We start from the raw sequence: 17,930 nt of genomic DNA, 5'->3' as shown, positions 1-17,930 counted from the left end.
CAGAATAATATTCAATTACCTAAAACACTGTAATATTAAGATAAGGCACTGAAGGGTAATACATGAAAAGACATAAAATTTTATAATGTATTTCCTCATTCTCCCCATCCTCCCCTCAAAAAAGTTTAAAATCATGACTCCTCTTCAAATTACTTTTGGATAAAGTGAACGTCTTTCCGCACCTCGAGTTGCTTCTGTTGATTCGCAAACTCAAGAACACCTGCTTGGGGGTGAGGGGGGGACGGTATTTGTAACTGGCCCTAAATATGCAGAGGGCAAGGAAGACCAAATGAAGTCAGGCTACTCCAGGTTGGTAGGTGGTAGGTTTAACAAGAAAAAGAACTTACAAGGCTGGTCTCCGACGGCCACAAGACAAACGGAGTACCGCACCCGCCAGCCAGGATCTTAGTTTACACAGAAGTCTTAACGTGGTTCACTCACGTCTTCCGTCCAGATGGTCTCAACACCACCTACTCTTTCAAGGTTCCGCCCTTGAAAAAGGTTCCTAGCGTGAGAATAGTGGACTGACCGGACATTCCAGGCACAGAGGAGGGGATGAGCTTCCTACTGTCCGGGTTCAGCTCGCAGATCAACGCGTGGCCACATCCCCTAGATGACCTACTACAGTCTCCTCAGAAATCACTCGGCTATGTGAGTCAGCTCAGAAATATATTTTTCCTCGTTTTCAGAAAATTGCTTATATGTGAGATAAACGAATGACCTTTCTAGCCAGAAAAGTTGCCCTTTCTTTATTTAACCTGGGAAAATGGTCTGTGTTGCAGAATAACTATAATATTCTGTAACATTCTTGTGATTTAAGATACTTTAAAACCTTTTATTTATCTGATTTTATAACACTGGATAAAACATAGACCTAACAAAAGGTCCGATTTCAGCTGTACCCTGATGTTTGACTCTTGTAATATTATAGAAATAAAACCTTTGTTCACAGACTTATTATCAGTATTTCCCGGTCAGGTCCCATTTAATTTCAATGGAGATCATGGAGACTTCTCTCATATCTTATTAAAAGGGGAAAACAAATTGCAAATATGTGTGTGTGTATAATATTTGCATAAAATAAACTAGATGGCTAAATATATACATGCACTTTCATGTATGCGAGTACAAATATGTAGTGAAATCCCTCCAGATTCTGGTTTAAGCCAGTGGGCAGCACTGCTTGGAGATAAGATGGAGAAGGAAGGGCAAGTTGGGGTATTTATTCATCTGGCTCTCTAACTACTGCTCTGTTGTTTGTTACTATGTATGTTCCTCCACCACCAAGGGCTACAGCTACAGCTCTCTTCCTTCTCATAACCATTCTCTCCGCAGCCTTCGGGCTTACCCGATGACAGAGAACCTAGTAGGATGAAAAACCAAGCCTGAGCCCCACAGTGATTTAGAAAGACTCCATGTTTGTAGAGCAGCAGACAAGAAACTTCCCACGTCAATTTCCCATTGTTGCCTGATCACAGCCACTTTGCAACTGATGATAATGTTGTCGAAGGAGAAATAAGAATAGGCTACTGCATGTTCTCTATGACATGTACAATATAGGAAAATAAAAAATTCAAATAGATGCTGAAGGTGATTTCCATATTGACCTAAGTGAGAATCATCCAATACAAATGAACATAGTTTTTAAAATACTCTGTGGGTCACTTTTGAGAGAATATGGAAGAGAGAAAAGTAGAGGATTAGTATGTGCTTGTTTGTACGTAGCAATTAACTTGTAGTTCACCAGAGCCAGGCTCAGGGCTTAAGTCTTTCCAAAGACAAAAAAGACAGAACATGGATCAGTAAGGGAAGGGATTCAATGTATCTTTGAACCCTTATGTTTCTATTTCTCAGGTCACAGAGCCACAGACTCAGAGCTCACTGACAAGCAAAGGGATGAATGAAAAGAAAAGATAGAGATCAATGAGAGACGAGAGCAAAATCTGCCTTTTTTCTCTTTTCCCATGAATACCCTGTCTCATATAAAGAATGGATCTTAAAATCAGACCTATTATATTTCTTAGTAAGGAGAACAGCAGGGACATGTCTTAGGGTTTTTGTTTTGTTTTGTTTTGTTTAAATTTTCTGCTTTTATTATTGGCATCCATCAGTACTGGCCTGGGCCATTTGCGGCCAGGTCCTCTGAGTCCTGGGGAATGAAGTGAGCCCAGAGCTCCAAAAAGAATTTTGCCAGAGCACCTCTATCTGTCCTGGTCCCCCAGGGGCTATAGCTGTTCTGCTTACTAACCATTTTTCTTGGTATTTCAAACTGGTTTCACTGCTGTGTTACTCTGAATATTGCCTCCTAGCCCCAGGCTTCCCAATGAGAATGGATCACATTGCCTGTGAGGCTGCAACACTCAGGAGGATCTCTCATTGCTGCCAATCATTCAGCAATGAGAGATCTAGATGGTTCTTTGTGGGGCTGCCAAGGTCTGTCTTGGGATTCAGAGAGAGCGAAACCAGAAAACCAAATTCTGATCTGTTCACTAAAGAATCCCATCATGCTTTTTACCTTCCACTATTCAAAAACAAGTTTTTAAAGAGCAGCTCAGTAACTTTTTCATGTTTTTAAAGTATAACATGTTGATCGTAGAAAATTGAGAAAATAAAGGTTTGGATAAGAAAATAAACATAGCCCATGAACCTAACACCCAGATAGATGTACTGTTTATAGATTAATATATTTATTTTCAGACTTTCATCTATTTCATCTGTTTCTCTCCACATATATTCTAAAGCTGCTGCTATTTAGCTAAGATATAACCTATGACTATTTAAAGAAATCAGCCTTCCTGTCTTCTCCATTTCCATCTCATATGTACATATGTGCGTCTGTGTGTGCTTCTGACTTATTCATGACTCTGTTATTTTATCCTTGTGAATTTTTAACTGCTGCTACTACAATTGCCTCTTTATCACTCTCTTATAGCTGCCCCAAGCCTTGCTATTATTTATTTACTTAAGTTTCAAAGTCTTTCTCAAAACTCTTACAGAAGACTATATAATTCGAAAATAAAATCAACCCCATTTTCTAGCACCCTCCTCCATGACTTTCCTATTTGTTCTTAGTTCTGGCAGAATAATTCTCAATTTAAGATCCCATTAAGCCTACAGCTATTATTCTTATCAGTTCCCATAGATCTCTGGTCCTTGTGCAGGAACTTGGGGCTGCTCATGACACTAACCCCTTTAGACTACTCACATACATCTTGAGGAACCTTCTTATAATCTTCTTACCCTGTTTTGCAATCCAAATGATAGCATCATACACCTTGTTACCCAAACTAGAAATTTGCAAAGCATCCAAGACTCCTCCCTCACCTTCGTTCTCAGCATGCAATCCAAGATCCTCTAGTTCTATCTCCTAAATCATTCTGAATTAACCTCTTTCCTTCCCCTTCAGTATAATTTTGGTTCAAACTCTGCTTATATCTTCCCTGAATTACAACGAAAGCCTCCTCCTTGGAAGGTTTCCCTCTGGCCCAGCCCTTCTCTTTTATAGATTCTCTATGGTCTCTTTCAAAACACAATTTGGCTCCATGCTCATTGTCTCTGGAGCCTATAAATCTATCACTTAAAATCCCCATCCGCTCTCTCTCAGATTTTCTTCCAGCCTGCATCCTTTAGGTGCCTGAGAAGCAGAGTAAAGCAATAGTTCTCAAAGTGTGGTCACCAGACCAGCAGTACCAGCATCACTTAAGAAATGGTAAGAGATGAAAATTTCCAGGCACCAGCCAAGACCTCTGGTGGTGGGACCTAGAAATTCACGTTTTACAAACGTTCACGGTGATTGACGTCCACTAAAGTTTAGACTAAAAGAATACCCTATTTCAATATATATTTCACTAGTTTTTATAATAATAGAATTTTACATCTAGAAAGAACATTTGAGGGTTCTCACTTCCTCAAGCGAGGATGCTAAGGCTCACAAAGGATATATGGAATGGCCATGATGCCCAACCGATTAAAGGAAATCCTGGACCCCTATCAGTGACAGTCTCCACCATTCCATGCTGTTTACAGTGCAGTCCCCTTGCCTAGTCAAACGGAATACTTCAGACTCCTTGAATTCTTGGTCACATAGATCCCCAACGAGACAACTCATTTCTGCTGACTTTATGGCGAGAGAACGGAAGCTTCAACAAATTTCAGAGAGTTACCAAAATCTTTATAACTATTACCCTCTATCTTTTTCCTGGAAAATATATTAACGTCTTTATTTCTTAATTACTTCCTTTATTTTCTTGTCAACCACAGATGTTGATTGAAGGCTCCTGTAGGATAAGAATTATGTCTTCTGTGCATCAGTAAAAATAGAAGTGATAATATAATTACTAGCTTAGAAAAATACAGATTCACAGGGAAAATCATACAATAGGGTATTTGTGAAGTTTGGCAGACACTTTTATATGCTGCTTATAGGTGTCAAGTTTGGTTCAACTATGTTTGAGGGAAATTTGAAGAAATATAATTTTAAATATAATCTAGTAAATTTATCTCTTAGAATTTTCTTGAGAAAAATATTCAAAAATATGCACCTGAGGCACAGAAAAAAGGATATTTTGTGCAGGCATTTTTATAACAACAACAAATAAGTAGAATAACTATTAAGTAGACTAAAGCACATTCATCTTAAGAAATGCTATCCATCTATTATAATTGAATAAAGTTTGTTTTAGATTTTGACAGTAAAAACTCTCCAATGCATACTGTTACATAAAAAAAAGAAAGACAATGTTATTTTTTTTAGCTAAAATAGCCACCAAAAATAATTACATATGATATATATATATAACATTTATAGGTAGAGTCATATGTGAGTTAATGCATAGCATATGTTGGGAAAGAACTGGGATCAGTTGGGGACTTTGTTTTATTTGTATTATTATTTTTCCAGCTTGATGCATTCAATGCTGTGCTTAGAAAATTTTAATAAGAGTAAAAAAAACAAACAAAAAAAAACACTCCCCTTTACCACTGAGAGAGGCAGAGACAGGGACAGAGAAAAAGTATAGCTTGTTGTCCTAGACTTAAGATAGTCTCTATGCATCTCCTCAAGAAAGTCCCCATGTTCCCAGTTGAGAGGCATATCCCTAAAGTCAGACTCTCTTCCCAGTATATGCAAATGTCTCTGTATATTTCTTGTACTCTTCTATTTATTCTTTAGGCATGTATACAACTTCCTACATGGTCTCAAATGCTGGAGGATTTGGTCCATCTTTGTCATGGTGGAGGGAATGTTCGCACAGTGACAGAAGTGGTCCTGTGCTCCAGGGGCTTCAATTATCACATTAGACCAGTTACAGAAAACACAGGAGATCCATATGCTTTGGAAATCCCTCTGATCTTCCTGAGCAATATTAAGTACCTACATCATTTCCACTCCTCCCCTTTCAGACCTCCACAGGCTAGCTTGCTTGTCCTGACTCACCTTACTTCAGGACTTCTGAAAACAAAGCCTGGATAGTACGAGAAATCTGGGCTTTGGAATCCAGTTTCCCAGCTCCGATAATGATCAGCTTTGTGATCCAGGGAAAGTCAGCTTCTCCGAGTTTTATGTCCTTCATCCAGCAAATGATGAAAATGTCAGTCTGGCACACAGTAGGCACTTAATATTTTCTTTGCTTCTAGACTACCTTCCTCCAGCCCAGACCTCATATCACTGACAGACCCCCTCCTGAAACATTACTTACTAACTTTCTACTAAGAAACTCCAGAAGTTACTTGTTGTTCATAGGATAAATTATAATGCCTGTATTTTTTACTCATAGCCCCTCTGGAAACTGACTCCTAACAATTTTTTTCATGTTTTGCAAAATGCCTTTTGTAGATCTATGTCTTGATTAAATAAACCAATTTCTGTTCTCTGGAGTATCCCACTCTACTTCTTTTTTCCTCTACTGTATTTGATTTATTAAAGTTTAATTTACATACAATAAAGTGTTTAATCTGAGATGTAAAATTAATGACATTTTATACATGTATACACTTATTTAACTACCACCCAGTTCAAGATGGAAAATATTTCTATTGCCCCCAAATGTTTCTTAATTCTCATTTTTAGTTAATTCCTTCCATACCATGAATGAATCACTTTTCTGACTTTTATCCCCATGGATTAGTTTTGCTCCGTTTTGAATTTCAAACGGAATCATACAGGATGTAGTCTTTTGTGTCTATCTTCTTTTACTCATCCTAATGCTTTTGGGATTCAACAATGTTGTTGCATGTGTCAGTACTTTCTTCCTTTTTACCACTGAATAGTATCCCACCGAGTGAATGTACTACCATTTGTTTAGTCATTGTTCTATTGATGATGTTTCTACTTTTTTGCTAAAATTTCATGGATTTTTGCAAACAAGCCACCTCCTCTGTTTTACTTTCCTTCACACCAGTTTCTTACTTATCCCTCTCAAGATCTCACCCAAACCTACATGTCTTTCCTGACCACATTCCTCCTTGTATCCCCCTTCTGCCAATAACAACAATGACTTCTGTTTAGAACTATGATATCCCAATGTCCCATGCTGCTTTATGTTATTTTTTCCTGAGACAGAGCTCCCCAAACTAGATGGAAAGTTACAGCAAAGCAAAAGATTTTCCTGTTTCCCTACAAGCATCATAGATTCAAGCATTGCATAGCCAATATTTGTTAAACGCATAAAATTTTAACTTCACATAACCTTCAAATAACTCAATAGCGTCATGATGTTAACAAACTTCATCATCAACAACATAATTAATTGGATGCCAGCTATGAGTGAGCCAGGTCCTCACACCTGAATTCTATTGCTAGCTTTACCTCTAACCAATTAGGTTTAGTTGACCAGTTACACAGCTACTCAAAGTCTCAGTTGCAGTATCTGTAAAGTGAAAATATGTGTTCTTTTTGATATGAGGTTTAAGGCATAGTGTTTTGTATAGTTCCAGGAACCCAGAGCATGCTTAATAAATGCCAGTATTATTATTTTATTTAATTTTCATTAGTATCATTAAATTTCATTTAATTCCCCAAATTCGACGGCACTATCACCAGCATCCTCTATCCCATTATACCACTATTACCACATGACAGCCAGTTGTTAATTTACTTGTTTTCTGCCTTTCCTCATTAATATCAAGCTCCATGAAGGTAAGGATTTTGCCTGTTTTAATCTCTAACCCCATCCCTAAAACAATGCCTGGCATGCAGTGGATTCCCAGTAAATATTTATTAAATATGTGAATGAATAAATATAACATTCACCATTTCATGGGTGACAGATTTAGTCTGACAGCTCTAAGTTCACTTAGCAAGTCTTATGGCTCTGAAGTGGACCCTCCCTTCATCTTCGCAGTAAGCTACCTCTCTACCTGAATTTGGCTGGTAGCAAAGATCCCACTACTCAATAAAACAGTCTATCTGGTGATTGGTAGGTGATTTTTAGGAAGTTCTTCCTTATCTTGAGCTGACATCTCTCTCCCTGTGCAAAATCACAGTGCCTCTGAGTTGAAAGGGACCTCAGGTAAAAATCCTAGTGCCTGAGCACCCAGCAGTTCCTGTTTGCCTGAGACGTCATGCCGGAGGCAGCATTTAATTCAGATGAGAAGTGACACCCACGGCCTGATGCCTCAGCTGCCTGCAAAGGGCCAGTGACAACTTCCATTACACAGAAGGGTGAGCCAGGTGTCCTAGAAAAACTCCAGCTTCTCAAATCCCATCTACCTAATTAGATTCTCTCTGCAGAGTTAGCTGGATCCCTTCCTCTGTGTCAAGTCCTAAATTCTGTTTTAAAAAGTGTGCTGCTCCTGTGCTGTAGTCCTGTAATGAAAGGGCTGCAGGTAGGAATCAGAACAGCAGAAGCTAAGTGACAGGAAGGAAGAAGGGAAGGGGATTTGGAAAAAAGAAAAACAAATATTGAAATACACCCACTTCTATATTTAGCAGAAGATATTTGGTCATAAGAAATTGATTTGTAGGAGGTGTCCAACCCCATTAAGTTCATTGTCTTGAGATTCGAAAGAAAAAAATTCTCTCCATCCCATCTCGGGTTTTGTAGGATGCTCAAATGTTCGACTTTAGAAAACGTTTAAATGAAACTGTTATTATTATCTCTAGTGACCTTTGCCTTCTTTCTCTTCCTGATTCTGAGTACTGTATGCCAGGAGTTGGAAAGGTGTGTCTCTACATACTTGAGACATGCATTAGAGACAGAATTGCAGAGCTTCTGATGAGAACTGATGGCAGAAAAAGAGCTTTGAGATAGTCTAGGAAAAGGATGGGTTTATCTCAAAATCTTTTCCATAGCACTGACATCAAAATTGTGTGTGTGTGTGTGTGTGTGTGTGTGTGTGTGTGTACCTGCATATGACTTGGAGCAACTACAAATCAAGAACAATCCAAGATGAAGATAAAATTTTGTTGAGTTTAGAGTAGAGATGATATTCTCATGTTGAGCATTATGTTCCACATGAAGAGAAATGGATACACTAATGTCACTACATTTGTAATCCAGAAGCCAAGACATACAATGTGACAATGAGGTATTATTTTGAAATTGAGAAAAGTCTCAGAAAATGTAGGTTTTATATATGAATGCTTTCTATATGCAGAAGTCCATGATATGGCCCTCAATAAACACAAAAAGCTCCTATATTTCCTATCAATCACTTCGGATGAACAAATGTTTTCTTTATCCATGTGCAAGGCCCTGAGGAGGAGGGAGGGGTAAATTCAGACATAAATCAAATAGGAATTCGTGGTATGTTAGAAGAGAAATGATGTTTTACAGGTTACCTGGTCTGCAGTAATAAATGCATTATGAACCACCACAGAGAAATTGAACTGGAGCATCCCAAGGGAAGAGATGATATATTACCATTAAGTGATAGCTGATGATGCATGTAAATCTATACAATAAATTTACTGTAATTAATTTAAGAGACAAAAAGGGAAAGGTTCCTTTAAGAGATGTGTGAATTACATGGGTGGCAGAGGTATTTCTATGTACTTGAGTATTAGGGGATCCAGCATGGTTGAGGATAGGGTAGGATATCAGAAGAACCTAGGGCTAAAAGGCCTCACTGGAGAGACCCTTAACTGTCATGTTGAGGAGTCCAGCCTAGATAGAGGAGGTGCTACAAGAGGCATTAGGGGCTTTTGAGCAAGGCGATATAGAAAAAAGCCTCATGTTAGGAAAGTCACTAAATGGTGTTTATAGACACCAGTTCCTGGTTCCTCTTTCTGCTTCGGCCAGGTGATGTAAGGGCTTCTTGAAAGAGGCGGCAATGAAATGATACTGTGACAGTGAGAAGAGAAGATGAAGATGACACACGGGAACAGAGACAAGTAGGGCAAGAAATAGCTAGTCTCCATCCTCTTCCATAGCCTTTCAGTCAAGCCCACTTTTAAGAAGATTGAAATGGAAACAACCGCTCATTATACAAAACAGACTGTAGAGTGGCAAGCCTTCAGCCCACTCAGGAGCCTGCGCTCCAGTTCCAAGTAAGAATCCCTCACCCTCACCTTTTTCCTGAAGTTGTTTAGATGCGGCATGAAGGAATGTTTTAAAATACAAGTAGCAACTGCCGAAGAATTATGATGTAGGTTAAAGTTGAAGCATCACTTTAATCCCACATACAAGAGTGGCTAAACTATGGTTCTGGTTGGGCCACTGCCCTTTCAAAGACTGAATTAAAAAGAATTGATGGAAAAAGGGGCACAGAGCATCAGAAAGAGGTAGCAAAGGGTCGTTGGAGAGAGAAGAAAAAGAGCTGGCTGGTGACTTCTCCATTCTGACTAGGATCAATCTTGCATTTCTATTTTTGAAAAATAAAACTCTTTAAAACTTAAGCAAGCGAGAACAGGTCGCAATACAAGGTCTTCTCTTTTCAGTTGTATCAGTATAAATGTCAAGTTTATCTTTTTGCACTTATGCATAGCAGCTCATTAACGAGGCAGTATCACACACCTACTCATGCTGTAATAATGGATTATTCTTTTTTATTGATGCAGTGTCATTGGCATATTATCTTTCATTTTTATTCATGGGCAAAAATTAAGCATTCATCTACTCTTGGAATTGAAATATCTTTTAACTTCAGAAATGTATTTTTTTAACAGAAATACGTTTTTGTCGTGGTTAATAGGAAGAGGAAGATATACGGAAGGAGCACAACATGAGAAGAGAATGTGTGCGTTGAAATCCTTACTCCATCTCCAACCTTGTGTGTCACGTTAGCCAAGTCCTGTTGACATTTCTGAGCCTCAGAATCTTCACGCATAGGGTGGCAGCATCTGTGTTACGTGATTCACGTCATTGTGGAAGATGTTAAAGAGAGAATTCATGGAAAACCATTTCATGGTCACCTACTAAATTCTGGAAACGTTAGGTACTTTTGACCCTCTGTATACATTACTAGGCTCTTTAAACAGCGTATAAAATAAGAAGGCAAAAATGCCTGTAATCTCACATTTGAAATAACCCCTGTTGATAAATTTTCTAATGAAAACCTATCAAGGTCATTGGGTAGCGAACACACAGTGCGATATACAAATGATGTATTATAGAATTGTATACTTTACACATATAATCTTATTAATCAATGACATCCCAATAAATTTAATAAAGTTTTGTTTAAGTTTGGAACATTCAAATAATATAGGAAAATTGAAGCAAAATTGTCCTTTCAAAATTCTAAAACCCTGGTCCAAAGTCACCAATGTAACAGTCTCACGTAATTACTTCAAAACAATTTTTTGTGCATGTATCAGTGTATACTTATTTATGAATATATAGATATTATTCATATTTACACAACAGATAATAGTGTACATGTCTCATGATCTTTGCTCATTTCACTTAATAATATGTGTTGGAGTTCTTTCCATAACAGCATATATATGTCATATACATATGACATATATATGCTCTTCATGTTAATGGTTATAAAATAATTTATTACAATATTTATTTAGATTTTAAAATATATGGTTTGTTTTCTGTTGTTTGTCATATCATAAACAAAGCTGTGGAACATTCTAGTTCCAATAACTTGGCCAACTTTTTCAGGTACAAATTGAGAGAGTGGAATTGCTAAATTCACATCTTCGGTTTTTTTATGTTCCTCTGATGAGAAGTCATAATTTACACATCTTTCCAGAACTATATTATCAAAATAAAACATTTTTGTCATTTGAATAGATGAAAAAGTTTATCTCATTTTTACTTTTATTTAAATGTCTTCAATTAGGAGTATGTTTTAGCATATTTTCATTTATTTCTTCATTTTTTTTGTATTTACATAGTTGTAAAACATTTGAGACACTCATTCATTAATTGTACTAGATTTTTGTAGTATTTTTATAGTCTCAATAAAATCTATGTTGCAGATATTTATTCTCCAGTTTCTTGTTGTGTTTTAATTTTGTTTGTGATGTTTTTCACATGAGAAGCTCAAAGTATTTATGTGCTTACTTTCACTATTATTTTAATTTACATCTTATGAGTTCTGAGTCCTATAAAGACTACTTTGTCTGCTTCAGGATAACATGTAAATTCAGTCATGTTTAATTTTAACACTTTCGTGGTCTTTTTTTTTTTTAGGTTAAAATGTGATCAAACTGAAAGTTATTTTGGTGTAAGAAACAAGGTAGAAATCCAACTTTAAAATATACTACTATAAACAATCGGAAAATTCAAGAGAACTTTCAGGGAATAAAGTTAATAAAGGATGATAAGTCATATGCAAGTACAATGGTTTTCTATTTATTTAAATCTTGTGGGCATAAGTCCATGTGTGTATAAGTATGTGTGTATTTACTTCAGCAGAATTTTAAAGTTTTTTATATAAATTGTTTTTGCTAAGTGTATGTGAAGGCATTGTTTATATATGTGACTGCTGAATCCATAATTTGTTTATTTTACTTTTTGTACATCATTATTGCTTATCTATAGGAATTTTTAAAGTAAATACTTTTTAAGCACTTATGTAGGCAATAATATGTTTTCTATTATGACACATTAATATGGTGAATTATATTTATTTGTGTCTTCACCAGAATGCAGTTGCAGATAATAGAAATCAATTCCATGATTTTAAGAAGGAGGTATTCAAAACCAGAAGTCCAGGGCTAGGTTGGCTCTCCCAATCTTCCTAGAACAATTGTACAGAACTGACCTGCCAAAGAATCTGTTTCCTTAGTCACAGCAGGAAGCAGGAGAAACAGGAAACCTCTGAGCCTGCCGCTGACATCCAGATTACACTCAGGAAGCTCCTGAGGAGGTTGTGAACAAACACTCCACTCTTGATGGATTGAGAAAATCACCATTTAAGCTGAGATATGAATAAGATACCACCACCTTCCTAATTGTTGTTCTTGGCAGCTAACACCGAATTTGATAATCATGTCTGTCTCTCTCCCACAGGAAATGTATAATATATAGAGATTTGGCTGTTCAGCCTCTTCAGGGTGAGCATGCTTACTCTGAGGAAACTGGCATATATCTTGAATGAGCCAACCTACCATACTTTGCTATGTTATTCTAACAGTGAACTACACTTGCACAGTTCCCATTTGGTTCATGCTGTTTTACTTATAAAATTATATTTTATTATATGTAATTTTTTATGTTTTAACTTAATATTGATAAGTAAAGTGGGTCTACCTCTTTCCATTATTGTTGCTCTCTTTGTAATTAAAGTGATTGTAAAAGTATCATCTAAAAGGGATGCTTTAAAGACTCCCCCTACTCTTTGGTTGACATCAATTTATTTTTATCGTTCACTTACTTTTGCTGCTATATTATTGTAGGCACTTGTCTTTTTATATTTAACCTTTTTGAATCACATTGTTTTAGACGTGTTTCTTGCATATAATACATATTGGGCATTGCTTTTTAATGCAATCTGAGCCTTCAGTGCTTTCAGTAGATTAAAATTTATATCATGTTTCTATTGAACTAACAGAATTGGTCTCTCTAGTGTCTTCTTATATATCTTTCTTCTTAATGTTTTCTGTCTTTTTGCTCTGTGGATATGTACTTTTTTGAGACATATAGGGCATGTGTGTTTGTGTGTCATTTCCTTCTTAAATTTTAGAAGGTCTGTAGTCTCCTGATGATTCCTCAGTGGTTAAGATATTTTACTTAACTCTCTAAGTCATCTTTGTACAATAAATATAATATGCAGGTAAAACATAAGAACTTTACATCTTATCACCTTTCCTATTTCTTCTAGCTTTTCGTATTTAGTATTGTTTCAATTATTAGCATATTCTTATTCTACTGATAAACTCTATAACTTTGTGTTTCCCTTTCTAAGTGTATCTAAATTAGGCAGAAGCTATTAGCTGACTATTTTTTTTTTAAATATAAGGAAATTTGCACATTGTTTCTCACACTTCTTTTATCATCCGTGCCCAAGTTTTGTTTTTGTTGCATTTACTTTTATGTCAGAGTTCCTAACATTTACTTTCTGCAAGCATATCCCCAAAAGACATTTATATTTTGTTCTATATTTAAATGAATTCAGTGCTCGCCATCAGCCCTGCTCCTCTGCGTTCACCTTTCATAACCAGTTTTGTTGTCGGGTTCTTTTCACAAGAGTATCTCATGTTCCCTTCCAATAAAATAAATGGCCAAAAGACGTGCCTGAGCAACACACACACACAAAATTGAAATGTTCACCAAACGTGAAAACAGTGCTGCATATCACTAAAATCAAAAGACTACCAAGTAAAACCCCTGGAATAACATTATTTTCTTTTCTTTTCTATTATGATGGACAGTGCTAGTTGCCTACCTCGATATCTGTTCTTCTCTTCCTCTGTACCAAAAAAAAAAAAAAAAAAAAAAAAACCTTGCTTTTTAGTTGAGCATATTGCCATCAAATAAAATATTTTTGTAATTCCCCATCTTACTTGCAACTGAATATATTCATGTGGTGTTCTGGCCAAAGAGATGTCTTTGGAAGTTCAACGTGGAATTTCTGGGAGTGCTTCTAAAAGAAAGTCAGATCATCTAGAAGGTTCTCCTTTCTGCCCCTCTGCTTGCCCTCGTTCTTCCCATTTGCAATGCTAAGGAGATGGCTGAAGCTCTCTAGTACACTTTTTTTTGTATTGTAACGTATAGTCTATTTCCAAATTTCTTATGCCTGAAAGATAAATAAAATTTTATAGTGTTAACCAATATTATTTGGGTATTTCTGTTATGTGCAGCTGAATGTATTCTGATTGACAGGCTTTTTAAGTTGAAAAAGAGTGTTGGGAAATAGGCTAACTTCTACATGGTAAGAGTCAGTGAGAAATTTTGTACTACATATGAAAAACCCACAGATGCAATGATTTTACTCCTAGGAAATTGGCGTGATAAGTTATGATACTTCCATACAATTAAGTACTCTGAGGACTAGTTTAGTGTACACCAAGTTTTTTAAATGCCTTGGAATGAACATTACAAATAATATTTTTATATAGCATCTAATGACCCTGTTTCACGAAAACATAAAAATGAGATAAGAATGAGACAGGAAGAGAGAGAGAGAGAACACACGAGAATAGTGTCAAATATTAGAAAAGAATAAATGAAAGTCTAAGGGAAAAATGACAAAAGCTGTGATTGAATAAATGTAGGAAACAGTGAGGAATGCTGATGACCAAATATATAAATATATTTATAGTTATTAGGAACATGATCCCAGTTATCTGGCTTTAGGTATAAAGTTTTCTTAACAGAATGAGAATGCTGCACCTCAAACAAGAAGTGGTCCACAGCCTCACTCGTCCTTGTTTCTTCACTTTGAATGTTAACATACATCCTGAGTACTAAAACGGATGCTGGCTGAACACAGGCAAGTCACCAGTGTTGTAAAAATACATCAACATTTTCCCTCTGACTCTTTTCATACTGTCGATGAAACACTGAAAATATGCATCAAGGCTAGAGTATATATATGGATCCTAAGAGAGAGACAGGGTTGGAATAAATTCAATCTAAATTCAGGTCCAGAACAGCCTTATAAAAGAAGAGTGCTTTCTGACAGCAAGTTTAGAAACTGAGTGCCTCTTTCATTCTACTTTTCAGTTGTGACAGTTGTATGAGGCGAAGGAACTTCTGTCAAGAAGCTCATGACCCAGGATCTAGGCCATAGAAGAGGCTGTCATTTTTAAATAATGAGCTTTAAGAGAACGGCCATGTTAAATTGTAGAAAAGATAAAATCCAATTCTATGACTTCCACGCTCTTGTCTCCATGAGAGAAGACAATTATTCACAATCAGAGGGTTAAATTCCAAACACAGGGCAGGTGCCCACACATAAAATTACAGGGGAACCCTCATATTGCACCCTTTAGCAGTAACTTGAGAATCAGTGCTCCCCTTTACTCCGCCACTCTGCACCTTTTCTTCTCTCCTCTGTGTGATTTTAACTTACTTGATTTCCTTCTTGACAGCTGACAACTATTTATATACTCAAAGCTATTTTCTGCCAACTTCATTGGGACAAACACCAAATAAACATCTTCCTTACATTAAGCATAAACTACAAAGATATAATTTTAATACCTTCCTAGGAATAAAAATGACATTTGATTTATATTCCCAAATTACTACTTAAGAACACTACATATATATAAAATCCTATATATGTATTATATATATATACATATATTATAGATATTCATATTCCTACTGAATCTTTATAAGTCTGTAAATTTACTTTCATCAACAGAAGTTATCCCTAATTTTAAAGTATTCACCAGTGTGACAAGATAAGGGCATATGACATACACTTACTTAACTAAATGAGGTTCCAAATTTTATTACCGATCATTTATAGTGGGTCTCTTGTGATTCTTCTCTTCATGTCTTTAAAGAATTTTTCATTTTGTTTTTATTTCTCCTTTGAATTTATTTGTAATTATGCTTTGTCTATGAAAGATATCAACCCTGGGTCATAGATGTTAATGGAAAATAATTTCTCATGTCTTATTTTAAAGTTTTTTTTTTTTTACGTTATTTGTAATAAAATGCTGGGGTCACTTCAATATCATTCAGTCGAGACAATCCCTAATTGTATATGGGAGGGTTGTCCTTTGGGGAAGGATTTCCTACTCTATGCTAGGCATCTTGGAGCAATAACAGGTATTTGCAGGAGGCCACGGACAATTTTAGAAGCTAAAGTCAGTGATTCTGACCCTTCTACAAATGCCAACGAGTCAAAGATAAAACTGCACAAATTTGTGTGAATGTGTGTGCATGTGTGTGAATGCATATTGTGAAAGGGAAGACCAAGTCCTTGTTTCTCTTTATATTCAAAGTTCTCTCTCACTTCTTGACTTTGCTTTAAGATGATACGTGTTTAAATAAAAATTTTAAATCAGTGAATAAAGTTAGTCAGTAGGTACGTAAGAGATTTTTCTCTCACTGATAACTTCTAAGGAAGTGTGATCATTTCCCTTCCTGGCTATTTTTGCCTTCTTCCATGATAGAAAAATTTAGTTCTGCATTAAAAAAAAAAATCTATGCTCACAAGTTTCGATAAAATATTTTGCATCCTAGAAAGACTGAATCGAAGAGCTCACTTTTCTGAGAAAGGTATTTGGATGATTAAAGGCATTGTGTTGTTTTGTTTATCACTTACCATAAGTTTGTAGGAGATATAAATAAACAGTAGTCTGGCTGTATTGCCTGGTTCTAAAACGCAAGCAAAAATAGTAATTCTCTTATTAGATAAAAATAAAATTATCTTACTGAGCATAAACTTTACCACGGGGTAATTTTAAATGTCAAACTTCATAAATATAACATGTATAGTATCATTGAGGGGGAAAGACATTTGCAGGTTTTCAAGAGGACAAAACTGCATAACATTATGAGAGACTCAGAATGTGACATGCCAGGCTTAGACGAGCTGGGGTCTAGACTGTGAGGACTCCCAAGTAGTCAATAGAGCACCTCAGGGGTCAAAAAGCTACAAATTCAAAAGAGAGTTGATGTCAAGAAGGGTGAGAATGAGAAAGTACTTCAGGGGTGAAGTTTATTGAACTAAGGGATAATCTATGTGATGTCCCAGAAAATGCATAGACTTTGCAGTGAGACATGCACAGATTATAATCTGGCTATACTACTCTGTAGTATATGACTGTAAGTGGTTTACTTATCCTCTAAGATCCTCAAATTTTTTTTATTTATAAAATTATAATAACAAAGCCAATCCCATAGGATTGTTTAAAGGCAAGCAAGACACCTGTGCGAAGTACTATATAGGACATCTCTTTTCCTTACATCCTGCTTTTCTACATTTACCCTAGGCCATGCTATAATAGCCTACATTACTCAATTGTAAACTGATAGCACCTTGCCTCAGTTCTACACATATCTCTCATGTTCTTCCTTAATGTCCCCTGACATAGAGTCATGCGGACCCTACAGGAACCTTCTAGACTCTCACGCACAGCCTAGAAGTCCTGTGGGAAATTCTTAACCAATAGGACATGGTCAAATGCTCTCTCTTATATCCCTGAGGTGAAAAGTTTGGAGGTCTGTTCTTTATAGTTCCTCCTAAGATCATGGAGTTTCCAACCTGAGAATTTAACCCTGAACTGGCTCTCCCGTCCTGTTTCACTCTTCTAGCCCCTTCCTTCTGTTCTGTTATCACTTCACAGACTACATTATCTGCCCAAGCCCCTTGCTCAAGCTCTGTGTCAATGAGGAACTTAGGTTAAGAAAAGTCCCAAGTCAAACACACACTGAACACCGGAGAACATTAATGCCCTAAGTTTGAATCCTTCCATTCTTTAAAAATCAACACCATATAGCACCTAGGCTAATAGCTTCTGCTTTAGAATTATGGTCTATAAAATTCTGGGTGCAAACCACTAACTGTGCTCTCCAACCTTAACACCTTGAAAACTAAGTTGCCCATTAAAAGCCATTTTGTTCTATATT

The 17,930-nt window shown here is 36.4% G+C and overlaps 1 long non-coding RNA gene across 2 annotated transcripts in view; it reads right to left on the bottom strand.

Annotated features, from left to right (window-relative positions):
- Positions 1 to 17,930, bottom strand: part of LOC118601651 — a 343,923-nt gene that overhangs the window by 154,849 nt on the left and 171,144 nt on the right. The window contains exon 1 of one of the 2 annotated variants that reach the window (XR_004950453.1): positions 348 to 409. The exons of the other annotated variant lie outside the window; for it this stretch is intronic. This is a non-coding gene — a long non-coding RNA (uncharacterized LOC118601651). Of the gene's footprint in view, positions 1 to 347; positions 410 to 17,930 lie in introns of those variants that run through there. 2 annotated transcript variants of the gene reach the window in all.

The sequence above is a fragment of the Rousettus aegyptiacus genome, unplaced genomic scaffold (genome assembly GCF_014176215.1).
Source record: "Rousettus aegyptiacus isolate mRouAeg1 unplaced genomic scaffold, mRouAeg1.p scaffold_m13_p_4, whole genome shotgun sequence".
Taxonomy (NCBI): Eukaryota; Metazoa; Chordata; class Mammalia; order Chiroptera; family Pteropodidae; genus Rousettus; species Rousettus aegyptiacus.
The sequence above is the reverse complement of the archived record's forward strand: the minus strand, read 5'-3'. Positions and strand labels throughout refer to the sequence as shown.